The 12,612-nt window shown below is 42.0% G+C and overlaps 1 protein-coding gene across 1 annotated transcript in view; it reads left to right on the forward strand.

Annotated features, from left to right (window-relative positions):
- Positions 1-503: 503 nt before the first annotated feature.
- Positions 504-12,612, forward strand: part of entpd6 (ectonucleoside triphosphate diphosphohydrolase 6) — a 55,150-nt gene continuing 43,041 nt past the window's right edge. Inside the window, exon 1 of the mRNA XM_060933409.1 lies at positions 504-656. The gene's annotated coding sequence lies outside the window, so the exon portion shown is untranslated. The remainder of the gene's footprint in view (positions 657-12,612) is intronic.

Consider the following 12,612-nt stretch of genomic DNA (forward strand, 5'->3'; position numbering starts at 1 on the left):
GGTTGTCTGTGTCTATGTGTCAACCCTGTGATGACCTGGCGACTTGTCCAGGGTGTACCCCGCCTTTCGCCTGTAGTCAGCTGGGATAGGCTCCAGCTTGCCTGCGACCCTGTAGAAGGATAAAGCCGCTAGAGATAATGAGATAATGAGATGTTTGAAGTCTTTAATTTTCTGTAAAGCTGCTTTGTGACAATGTCTGCTGTTAAGAGTGCTTACGCAAATAAACTTGGCTTGACTATACAAAGCCTAACCAAACATGTAGTCTTCGACCCATATAATTATAAAGTAATTAAATAAATTATAGGCATTAGAGTTAATTATTAAGTAATGAATTAATGGGAATTCGAAAGAGACCTGCCTAGTATGACTAATAAACATTTTAGCATGCAATTATCTAAGGCGTAGACCTGACAAAGCTCCTACTGTGAGAATGCGGGTGTGTCACTACAAAGGAGATGCGCTTCTCCGCACCTACGTCATCATCCCGCCCGACGCCTACGTAATCAAGGCGCGACACGGACAGGCTGTCACTTTTTAGTCGCTGGCATTATTAGCTCACGATTATTTATTGATGTCTTTTGGCGAATTAACATGGGGAATAAATTAAATACGACTTCAGGAGGACGAGGATACACGACCTGCCGAGTGAAAAGAAGGTAATTTGCGGAAGGTTATTTATTTTGAAGAAATAAATATGTATATAAAAACACCGACCGCTGTTAGCTGCTGAGTTTGCTCAAGGTGTGTCCTAAATTGCGTTCCACGTACTCCGTAGGCGCACTATTTAGGGAGTGAAATGTTGGCTTCTTCTGCCTACGTAGTGCCCTAAACAAGTTAACTACGGACCTGTTTGGGATACAGCCTAGTATTACTATTTATTATTATTTTTATTTATTATTATTTATTATTATTATTATTATTATTGCCACTACTATTTACTGTTTCTCCTCTTTGTAGATAATATATCTCGGTTTATGAATATAAATAATGACTTTGTAATTATATAGAGCTTGTTCAATGTCTTGGGGGTCAAAACACACACACACACACACACACACACACACACTTATCTTTGTGGGGACCCTCATTGACAATGTATTCCCAAGTCCCTTTCCCTACCCTTAACCATCACAACTAAATCCCAAACCTCAACCCTTCCCTTCACCCTAACCTGAACCTCTTTCTAACCTGATCCCTAAAACTAAATCTTAATCCTCAGATAGCACTCTGAAAAAGTGAGGACCAGCCAGAATCAGAACAGAGTTCGTCCTCACATACAAGGAATTTGCTTTGGTGCTTGAACACGTAAGATAAAATAATTTTAAAAATAGACAAAAAAAAAAAAAGTAGGGGAATTTTACGCTTGACCATACCACTGGAACTATGGTATATATCGTGAACGATGAACTAAACCTAACCCTAACCTGCACATGAATACAAAGAGAAGTGATTCATTCATGGTTCATATACTGCAGGATACATTTCTGAACATGCAGTACGGTAAACTCTAAAGCAGGGGTCACCAACCTTTTTGAAACTGAGAGCTACTTCTTGGGTACCGGTTTGATACGCACTTCTGAAATAACAAATTTGCTCAATTTACCTTTAATTATGTTATTATTAATAATCAATCAATTATATTCATCTGTGTGAAGACACTGATCATGTTTATGATTTCTCACAATAACCATCAATGATGGGGTGGCACGGTGGTGTAGTGGTTAGCGCTGTCACCTCACAGCAAGAAGGTCCGGGTTCGAGCCCCGTGGCCGGCGAGGGCCTTTCTGTGTGGAGTTTGCATGTTCTTCCCTTGGCCGCATGGGTTTCCTCCGGGTGCTCCGGTTTCCCCCACAGTCCAAAGACATGCAGGTTAGGTTAACTGGTGACTCTAAATTGACCGTAGGTGTGAATGTGAGTGTGAATGGTTGTCTGTGTCAGCTCTGCGATGACCTGGCGACTTGTCCAGGGTGTACCCCGCCTTTCGCCCGTAGTCAGCTGGGATAGGCTCCAGCTTGCCTGCCACCCTGTAGAACAGGATAAAGCGGTTAGAGATAATGAGATGAGATGAGATCATCAATGATTTAACAAGGTAGGAAACAGATAAATATCAATATGCAACACTTTATTTCTATAAATCTCTGCAAGTATTTTACATTTTCAAATGATCACTTCTACAACATTTTCAACAGCCACTAACAAAATTTTTAACAAATCATGCACTATGTTGCACCATGTTTGTACAGATTATCAATTGTGGGTTGTTTTACAATCAGGGTACGCAAGCTAAAAATCACATTTAACACTTACTGTCTTCGATATCAAAAGGCTTGACTAAATAAACTCGGTTGTTTATTGTAGCCCTGTGATAGCTCTATTTACCATGCAAAAAAAAATTTGGTGAGAACGTTATTTTTGGTGAATGTGTGGCAATGTGTGTCATATTTAGCAAAATTACTCGTGTCATTTAGAAAAAGTGCTTTTTTGACCACAGGTAGCTCCAAAAGGGATGCACTTAAATCATTCTTTATACCATAAAACAAATATTTGGTTCCATATCATTGGAAACGTAGTTAAGTTTTAATGTTGAATGCCAGTAAGTTTTCAGACTATTTTGATCAAATTAGTATGGAATTGTGTCAAAAAAAGTCCTTTCCGAGACAGCTAATTTTTCAATATAAAATAACATATCTAAAATGATTATTTTCATCCTAAAATGTGGTCAAGATATTGGGACATAAATATTAGAGACAACTAGCACAAAGCTTACAGCCTTATATTTAAAAGCACTATGGAAGTAGTGGATTCTGAATTGTCAAAAAAAATCGTCTCCGAGAATCACTTCATTTGTTTCTCCCAGCCCTGCTTAAAGCTACACTTAATCTTGTTATAATACAAACTATTACACATGCCTATCTGTTCTTTAACTTGTCCTTCACTTAAAAACCGGTACAAGAACCAGTTTGAATCAATTTGAATTTTGGACCCCTGTGACACAAACTTTGTACCCTGATTGTAAAACAACCCTTATGTAACATACAAAAATCAACTTTCAGATTTTCAGAACTTCTCACCAAATCTGCAGCATTTTTTTTAACAAAATCATCATATATTACATTTAACAAACACATTTGTCACGATTTTTCAATAATTGAACTCAACTTTGCCATGGCACTGCCATGTTGCCACTGAGAACATCTGATATCTGTTTTTGTCTGTTAGTGGGAAGCCTGGCATTGCATGCTGTTCACCAGTGTATTGTAATCTGGGCTGTAACTTGACACTGCAACTCTGATGCCCCTTTTCCACCAAATCAGTTCCAGGGCTGGTTCGGGGCTGGTGCTGGTTCGCAACTCGTTCAACTTGCGAGCCAGCTGAGAACCAGTTTGCTTTTCCATAGCTCGCGGTGCTAAGGGACGCCACGTCATTACGTCGCTGTATACGTCAGTTACGTCGCTACGTTTGCATAAACCTTGGCGCGAATATCGAAGCAAAAACAACACGGAAGAAGCAGCAGCAACAACAATAATAATAATGGATGACTTCGCGTTTGTACAGCTGCTGCTTCTCGTCGCTTAAAAATGGCGAGCTTTCGCGATCTTATTGTTGTTGGTCTTAACAACTCCACTGATGTAAGCGGTTCTTTCCTCTGGCCCAGCAGAGAGTTGGTGCTAGCCTGGAACCGGTTTTTCTGGCCCCAGAGCCAGTTCTTTGTCAGTGGAAACAGAAAACCCGGTTCCAAACTAAGCACTGGCCCCGAACCAGCCCTGGAACTGCTTTGGTGGAAAAGGGGCATGAGTGTGTCTTGCAGATGTGCATCAGTGAGGCATGTTCTGTGTTTGTTCTTGGTGAAGTTCATGTCAGAAAAGGCTGATTCACAAAGATTGGTTGAACCAAACAGGTTGGCAACCTTCACAGCTGCTGTGCATACACCATTGTACTTTTGTCTCAACAGGGCACCAAAAGTTTGGTGCAGCCTGATAGGCTTTGAGGTGGAGGTCATTTTGCAATGTTACAATTTCAATTTCCACCTGTCCAGCATCCAAGCTGAACTTAGTTGCTCGGAAATGCAAGTTGTGTCCACGTTCATGAAAGGATTGGAAATGAACGACACACATGGCTGAAGCTGATCAAGGTCACAAAACCTGTTCTCAAACTCTTGCCCAAGTGTGTTTATGACTTGAGAGTACTTTTCTGCAACTTTTGTCAAAAGTCTCAGATACTGAAGCACTGCCTTTCAGCCCCATCTGCACAGAGGGAAGTGCAGCACCTTTTTTCTCTGTAAATGCACAGAGAAAATGTTCATCTGGGCTTTAAATGCGTTTAAAGCACTTATGTCAGTAACAGTTTTACCTTTGCCCTGCAGCTCACAGTTCAAATGGTTCAGTTTCCCAGTAATGTCCGTTAAAAATGCAAGGTCAAGTGTCCACTCATGCCCCTTTTCCACCAAAGCAGTTCCAGGGCTGGTTCGGGGCCAGTGCTTAGTTTGGAACCAGGTTTTCTGTTTCCACTGACAAAGAACTGGCTCTGGGGCCAGAAAAACCGGTTCCAGGCTAGCACCAACTCTCTGCTGGGCCAGAGGAAAGAACCGCTTACGTCAGCGGGGGGGTGGAGTTGTTAAGACCAACAACAATAACAAGACCGCGAAATATTGCCATTTTTAAGCGACGAGAAGCAGCAGCTGTACAAACGCGAAGTCATTTATTATTATTATTATTATTATTGTTGTTGTTGCTGCTGCTGCTTCTTCCGTGTTTTTGCTTCGATATTCGCACCAAGGTTTATGCAAACATAGCGACGTAACTGACGTATACAGCGACGTAATTGACGTATACAACGACGTAATGACGTGGCTTCCCTTAGCACCGTGAGCTATGGAAAAGCAAACTGGTTCTCAGCTGGCTCGCAAGTTGAACAAGTTGTGCACCAGCACTGGCCCCGAACCAGCCCTGGAACTGATTTGGTGGAAAAGGGGTATCAGTGTCCTCCAGCAGCGAGGTGTCTTCGCCTTTGGATTGCATGAATTATTTATTTATTTTTTAAATTTCAGCCAAAAGTGACAAAAAACGAAGCAAAACTCGTCCCCTGCTGAGCCATCGGATTTCCATGTGCAGGAGCAGGTCACCATATTCAGCTGACAGCTCCTCCAATAGCACCGTGAATGTTCTGTGCTGGGGCGGCATGGTGGTGTAGTGGTTAGTGCTGTCGCCTCACAGCAAGAAGGTCCTGGGTTCAAGCCCCGGGGCCGGCGAGGGCCTTTCTGTGTGGAGTTTGCATGTTCTCCCCGTGTCCGCGTGGGTTTCCTCCGGGTGCTCCGGTTTCCCCCACAGTCCAAAGACATGCAGGTTAGGTTAACTGGTGGCTCTAAATTGAGCGTAGGTGTGAATGTGAGTGTGAATGGTTGTCTGTGTCTATGTGTCAGCCCTGTGATGACCTGGCGACTTGTCCAGGGTGTACCCCGCCTTTCGCCCGTAGTCAGCTGGGATAGGCTCCAGCTTGCCTGCAACCCTGTAGAACAGGATAAAGCGGCTAGAGATAATGAGATGAGATGTTCTGTGCTGTTTAGCTCTGGAGCGGATGTTATTATCTTCACGACAGGAGTCATCACGTGTCCAAAGCCGATCACCTTTGCACATAACGCCTGCTGGTGAATGATGCAGTGGTAGCGCATAAAGTTTGGGAACTCTGTTACCTTTACAGTACGCGATGAATCCTGTATGTCGGCCGATCCTAGCAGGAGCGCCGTCGGTAGTCACTGATACCGGTTTTTCCAATGGTACCTTTTTCTCCGCGAAAAACTCCTTCACCGCGTAGTTGTCTTTAGGGGCAGCAGTGTCAGAAGATCTTCTTTTGTGGAGAAACCATCAAACACCATCCGGATAAAGACCATCAGCTGTGCTGTACTGCTGCTGTCCACGGACTCGTCACACTGGATGCGAACCACCTGCACTTCGCCAGATCCCAGTCCAGCTGATCGGCCAAGTTCCCGGACATAGCCGACACTCTTCTAACCATTGTAGATGCCCCCAGTTGGACATCGGAGAGAGCGGAGATGACATCGGTTCCATAATTCTCGTCTTTAAGCACGGTTTTTGCAATTATCATCATTGCTTCTTTGAAAACCTCCCCGTCTGAAAGTGCCTTCTTTTTCTTAATCAAGAAATGTGTAGCTCTAAATGAGGCTTCGGTTGCTTTTCGGGAGTTTTTCACCGGTCTCGTGAATAAAGACTGCCATTTGCACAAAGCTGCCTTCAACTCGCGGGCCTTTTCCGCTCGTAGTGCACTTCCCGGTGGGTAGTTATCATGGTAGCTTGTGTGACACGTCCTGAAATGTCAGTCCACATTGTGCCGCTTTGCCGTCGGCCCGCAAATGAGACACGCAGGAATCTTTCACAGTCGTAAAAAAGAACTCTTCCTCCCATTCATTGTGAAAATGTTTTCTTTCTTTATTCTGCCATGTTGTCAGGGGTAAATCATCTCACCTTCGGTGCGCTGGTAGCTGGTCTCCACGGCACCCGTTGCTGTGGAGACTAGCTAGCTCGAATCTTATTTTTTAAAATTGTCATTTTCAAATTTACACCAATGCAAGTGTGATTTTTAAAAAAAAGAATGGCAACAAAAAAAAAATTAGATGCAGCTCACTGATAAGTGGTGCTATAGTGAGCTATTTTTAGAACATGCCCGCGGGCGACTCGTGGTCCTTGCGGGCCACCTGGTGCCTGCGGGCACCACGTTGGTGACCCCTGCTCTAAAGTATCCCAAAGTAGTTATATACAGTGCTGAGCGTAAATGAGTGCACCCCCTTTGAAAAGTAACATTTTAAACAATATCTTAATGAACACAAACAATTTCCACAAAGTTTAATATAACATCTGTTTAACTTGTAACGTGAAAGTAAGGTTAATAATATAACTTAGATTACACATTTTTCAGTTTTACTCAAATTAGGGTGGTGCAAAAATGAGTACACCCCACAACAAAAACTACTCCATCTAGTACTTTGTATGGCCTCCATGATTTTTAACGACAGCACCAAGTCTTCTAGGCATGGAATGAACAAGTTGGCGACATTTTGCAACATCGATCTTTTTCCATTCTTCAACAACGACCTCTTTTAGTGACCGGATGGAGAGTGATGCTCAACTGGTCTCTTCAGAATTCCCCATAGGTGTTCGATTGGGTTCAGATCAGGAGACATACTTGGCCACTGAATCACTTTCACCCTGTTCTTCTTCAGAAATCCAACAGTGGCCTTAGATGTGTGTTTGGTCGTGTTGGAAAAGTGCACAACGACCAAGGGCACGGAGTGATGGTAGCATCTTCTCTTTCAGTATAGAGCAATATGTCTGTGAATTCATGATGCCGTCAATGAAATGCAGCTCCCCGACACCAGCAGCACTCATGCAGCCCCACATAAGGACACTGCCACCACCATGTTTCACTGTAGGCACCAGGCATTTTTCTTTGTATTCCTCGCCATACAGCTTTGAAGCCATCAGTTCCAAAAACATTTATCTTGGTCTCATCACTCCAGAGTATAGAGTCCCAGTAGTCTTCATCTTTGTCAGCATGGGCCCTGGCAAACTCTAGGTGGGCTTTTTTGTGCCTGGGCTTCTTTCGTGGACGACATCCATGCGTCCCATTCCTCTGCAGTGCACGCCGTATTGTGTCACGGGAAATAGTCACCCCAGTTTGGCTTTCTACTTCTTTAGATAACTGCAGTGAACTTGCATGCCGATTTTCTTCAACCCTTCTCATCAGAAGACGCTCCTGTCAAGGTGTTAACTTCCGTGGACGACCTGGACGTCTCTGTGAGATGGTTGCAGTTCCATCTTTCTTAAATGTTTGTACCACTTTTGCTACAGTATTCTGACTGATAAGTAAAGCTTTGCTGATCTTCTTGTAGCCTTCACCTTTGTGGTGGAAAGAAATGATTTTCTTTGGGGAATTCTGAAGAGACAAGTTGAGCATCACTCTCCATCCAGCATCCAGTCACTAAAAGAGGTCGTTGTTGAAGAATGGAAAAAGGTTGATGTTGCAAAATGTCGCCAGCTTGTTCATTCCATGCCTAGAAGACTTGGTGCTGTCGTTAAAAATCATGGAGGCCATACAAAGTACTAGATGTAGTAGTTTTTGTTGTGGGGTGTACTCATTTTTGCACCACTGAAAAATGTGTAATCTAAGTTATATTATTAACCTTACTTTCCCGTTACAAGTTAAGCAGATGTTATATTAAACTTTGTCTTGTCAACATTTTGGAAATTGTTTGCGTTCATTGAGATATTGTTTAAAGGGGTACCAAATATAATATATACAGTTGCTGATGTGACAAAGTAACGTATTCTTAAGTATTCTATCAAATTTATATACTAGAAAACAACGAAATATCTTGGTAATTGTAAATATAATAGTCGGTACGCTAAACGGCACAAGAGTCGCCATTTTTAAAAGACCGTGACGTCAGCCCTACCCACTGCACTAGGAGAGAAGCGTGTAATCATGGCGTCGGGCGCATCAAGTGAAAGCGACAGCTCTGTCGAATCATACGAAGAGATCCCGCAAGACACACTGCAAGCAGGCTATGGCTTAGAAGGGTACCAGTTTGAACCTAGGAGAGGTACCGGTACTCTCGACTCCGGTGATGACGAAAGAAGAGAAGAAAGCTCGAACTCGCTTGGTGTTTTTCAGCGGAAACGAGTGAAAAGACACGTCTGGAGGATCGTTATGCTTTCCATCGGTCCTGTTATTACACCCGAAAGCAACACACTGTGGCACTGTGTAGCCGATCACTTACAATTCATCCTACTTTCCGATTCACACGTGCTAGTCCCAACCTCAATGAGCCAACACAACTGGGCACATACATACGTCATGAGTGTTACGCAGAGAAAATGAACGTGCATTCTGATTGGATAAAATTAATATCATGGCGGGCTGTTCAAACTGCGGAAATAGTTTGCTCGAGCTACTTTCAAAACACTATAACTTTCCAACCTTAGAACAAAACTTTTGTAAGTCTTGAATAAGGTTCGTTAATGTGTGTTTTATTGTTATATTTACTCTATATATTGCCCTCTGTTCCCCTTTAAAATGTTACTTTTCAAAGGGGGTGCACTCATTTACGCTCAGCACTGTAAATAAGAAGAATCTAAAATGTACAAATTTGAAAAGTGGAGTATATGCTTGGGTTGTTTTCAAGTCCAAGCTGTACAGTCTGTCCTGGAATGTGCAAAAAAAAAAAAAATCAGTCACAGGATGAAGATGAAGACGACGGAGTCGTGACATGAATTAGATTAGATTGGATTTAATTTTGTCATTGTGCAGAATACAGGTACAAAGCCAGTGAAATGCCATTAGCATCTAACCCAGGGATGGCGCTTGGATTTTTGTGGCTACTGCCTCATAGGCAAGGCAAGTTTATTTATATAGCGCGTTTCATACACTGGCAGTTCAATGTAGCCTGGGAGATCCCATGCTGCTTTGCACAATCGTTCCGATCTGAAAAGACAGCATGGAAGCTATGATCTAAAGGCTCGCCTGAGTTAGGGAGCCAATCAGAGAGTGGAGAGGGGTGGAAAGACGGTGACGCGTACTACTCGACAAACGGAAGCTTGTAGTTTATTTGGGACTGTTTACGGATCACATTTAACATGGCGGCGAGCGATACGAACCAAACTTTCGATCAAGCTTTAGACACTGTTCTGAATAGTTTAGAGCGAAAGTTTGTTTTAAAAAAAAGAACAGCGTTTGGCGTTACAATCTATTTTTGTTTTGTCTTCTCTTTCCTTCGTCTTCTTCGTCGCTCTAACTACGTCACCGGGTACAACTGCCATGATTGGCCATGGGCTACATATACGCCAAATGATAGACATTCGCAACGTCCAATAAATGGCCGTTGACAATCGTAAACCACACCTCCCCTACGAGAAATTCAATAGGCGGATTCCAGACCATATTTCACTTGTGATATGGTCTGGTGTTAACCAGACTAAGTTCAATGTGCTTTACAGAGGTAAAAGCAAAACAGTAAACGATAGAAAATAAAATTACTTAAAATAAAGGGGGAAGAAGAGAGAAAAAAATAAGAAACAATAGTAGAAATAAAATGAAGTAACAGTTCAGTAAAAAACAGCAGAATAAAATAGAATAAAAGTTAAGTAAAGTTTAAAACATGTAAAGATGATATTTATCAGTTAGCAGAAAGCATCTGAAAACAGCTTGGTCTTTAATCTAGATTTGAAGCTGCCAACAGCAGGAGCATTTTTGATGTTCTCTGGGAGTTGGTTCCATAGCTGTACTGCATAGGAGCTAAAAGCTGCTTCACCACACTTTGTTTTAACAACAGGTTTTACCAGTAAATTTTGCTGCTGCGATCTGGTAGATGGGCAATTCCATGTAAATGTCAACCTCACCATGCAAAAATAAAGCAACATGTAATACATCAAAACCACTCCCAGAGATCTCACCTAGGCCTGTATTTTACAGATGTGAATAAGTTGAACCAATTTGTAACCAACCTAATATGTCACTGTCGGTCTTTCTTTCTTATAATGTAAAACCCAAGCTAAAATCAACTTTGATCATGTACAATTCTATATTATTGCCACAAGCCACAGAAATGTATGCTAAAATCCACAAAACAGCAAAACAATAGCCATCCTAAATATTATTTAAGAACTTTGATAGTTTTAGCTGATATTTAGAGAGTTTTTCAAAGGGTTATGGTGGTTAAATTGCTGATTTTCTAAACATATGCCATGTCTATTTCAGACGCGTCACATCCATAACGGAATTTCGTCACATCCATAACGCTGACTTTTCCTTCCGAAACTCTGCATGAAATCCAAAATATTTTAAACAAAGATTTTTTTAATATTCACCTTGGACCCCTCTATCAAACGGATATCTCCATTTCGACATTAGGTTTACAATTTCACAGAGTTTGATAAAAATGTACAGTCACCCAAGAAAAGTGATACTTTTTCTGTCACATCCATAACGCATCTTTTATTGGCACTTTCTGGCATGCCCTAGATGTACTATGGGAATTGTTCTTGTTCTATCACTTCTCCAGTATGGTACAGCCTTAAAATATTAAATACTGGGAGACAATAAAACATGCACTGGGTTATTTGTTGCCATTTTGAGTTCAAGTGTCACGTCCATAACGCTGGAATTGCCCAGAAAATAAAATTACTTAAAATAAAGGGGGAAGAAGAGAGAAAAAAAAAAGAATTAAACAATAGTAGAGGGCGGCACGGTGGTGTAGTGGTTAGCGCTGTCGCCTCACAGCAAGAAGGTCCTGGGTTCGAGCCCCGGGGCCGGCGAGGGCCTTTCTGTGTGGAGTTTGCATGTTCTCCCCGTGTCCGCGTGGGTTTCCTCCGGGTGCTCCGGTTTCCCCCACAGTCCAAAGACATGCAGGTTAGGTTAACTGGTGACTCTAAATTGAGCGTAGGTGTGAATGTGAGTGTGAATGGTTGTCTGTGTCTATGTGTCAGCCCTGTGATGACCTGGCGACTTGTCCAGGGTGTACCCCGCCTTTTGCCCGTAGTCAGCTGGGATAGGCTCCAGCTTGCCTGCGACCCTGTAGAAGGATAAAGCGGCTAGAGATAATGAGATGAGATGAAACAATAGTAGAAATAAAATAATAAAATGAAGTAACAGTTCAGTAAAAAACAGCAGAATAAAATAGAATAAAAGTTAAGTCAAGTTTAAAACATGCAGAGACTGTAAAAGTTAAGTAAAGTTTAAAACGTAAAGATGATGATATTTATCAGTTAGCAGAAAGCATCTGAGAACAGCTTGGTCTTTAACCTAGATTTGAAGGTGCCAACAGCAGGAGCATTTTTGATGTCCTCTGGCAGTTGGTTCCATAGCTGTACTGCATAGTAGCTAAAAGCTTCTTCACCACACTTTGTTTTAACAACAGGTTTTACCAGTAAATTTTTCTGCTGCGATCTGGTAGATCTGATTGGGTTAGGCCGCTGCAACATATCAGAGAGGTAATTGGGCCCTGTACCATTTAGAGATTTGTACACCAGCAGCAATGCTTTAACGTCAATTCTGTAGCTTACTGGAAGCCAGTGAAGGGACCTTAGAATTGGAGTAATGTGCTCTGTTCTTTTTGTTCGTGTGAGAACCCTAGCTGCTGCATTTTGAACCAGCTGAAGTCGTTTGATGGTCTTTTTTGGCAGGCCTGTGAAAAGGCCATTGCAGTAATCAACCCTACTAGAGATGAAGGCATGTATTAGTTTTTCCAGATCATTTTTTGACACAAGTCCTCTTAGTTTGGAAATGTTTTTTAGGTGATAAAATGCCGTTTTAGTGATTGCTTTCACGTGACTGTCAAAGTTTAGCTCGCTGTCAATGAAAACAAGATTTTTAACCATATCTTTTGTTTTAATCCCCTTTGTGTCAAGAATAGTGGTAATCCTGAGTCTTTCATCTTTTTTTTCCCCAAATAGAATTACTTCTGTTTTATCTGTGTTCAGCTGAAGAAAATTTTGTGACATCCAGTTGTTGATTTGGTCGATACACTGGTAGAGACATTCAAGGGGGGCATAATCATTTGGTGATAGAGCAAAATAAATTTGGGTGTCATCTGCATAGCAGTGA

The sequence above is a fragment of the Neoarius graeffei genome, chromosome 11 (assembly GCF_027579695.1).
Source record: "Neoarius graeffei isolate fNeoGra1 chromosome 11, fNeoGra1.pri, whole genome shotgun sequence".
NCBI classification, from domain to species: Eukaryota; Metazoa; Chordata; class Actinopteri; order Siluriformes; family Ariidae; genus Neoarius; species Neoarius graeffei.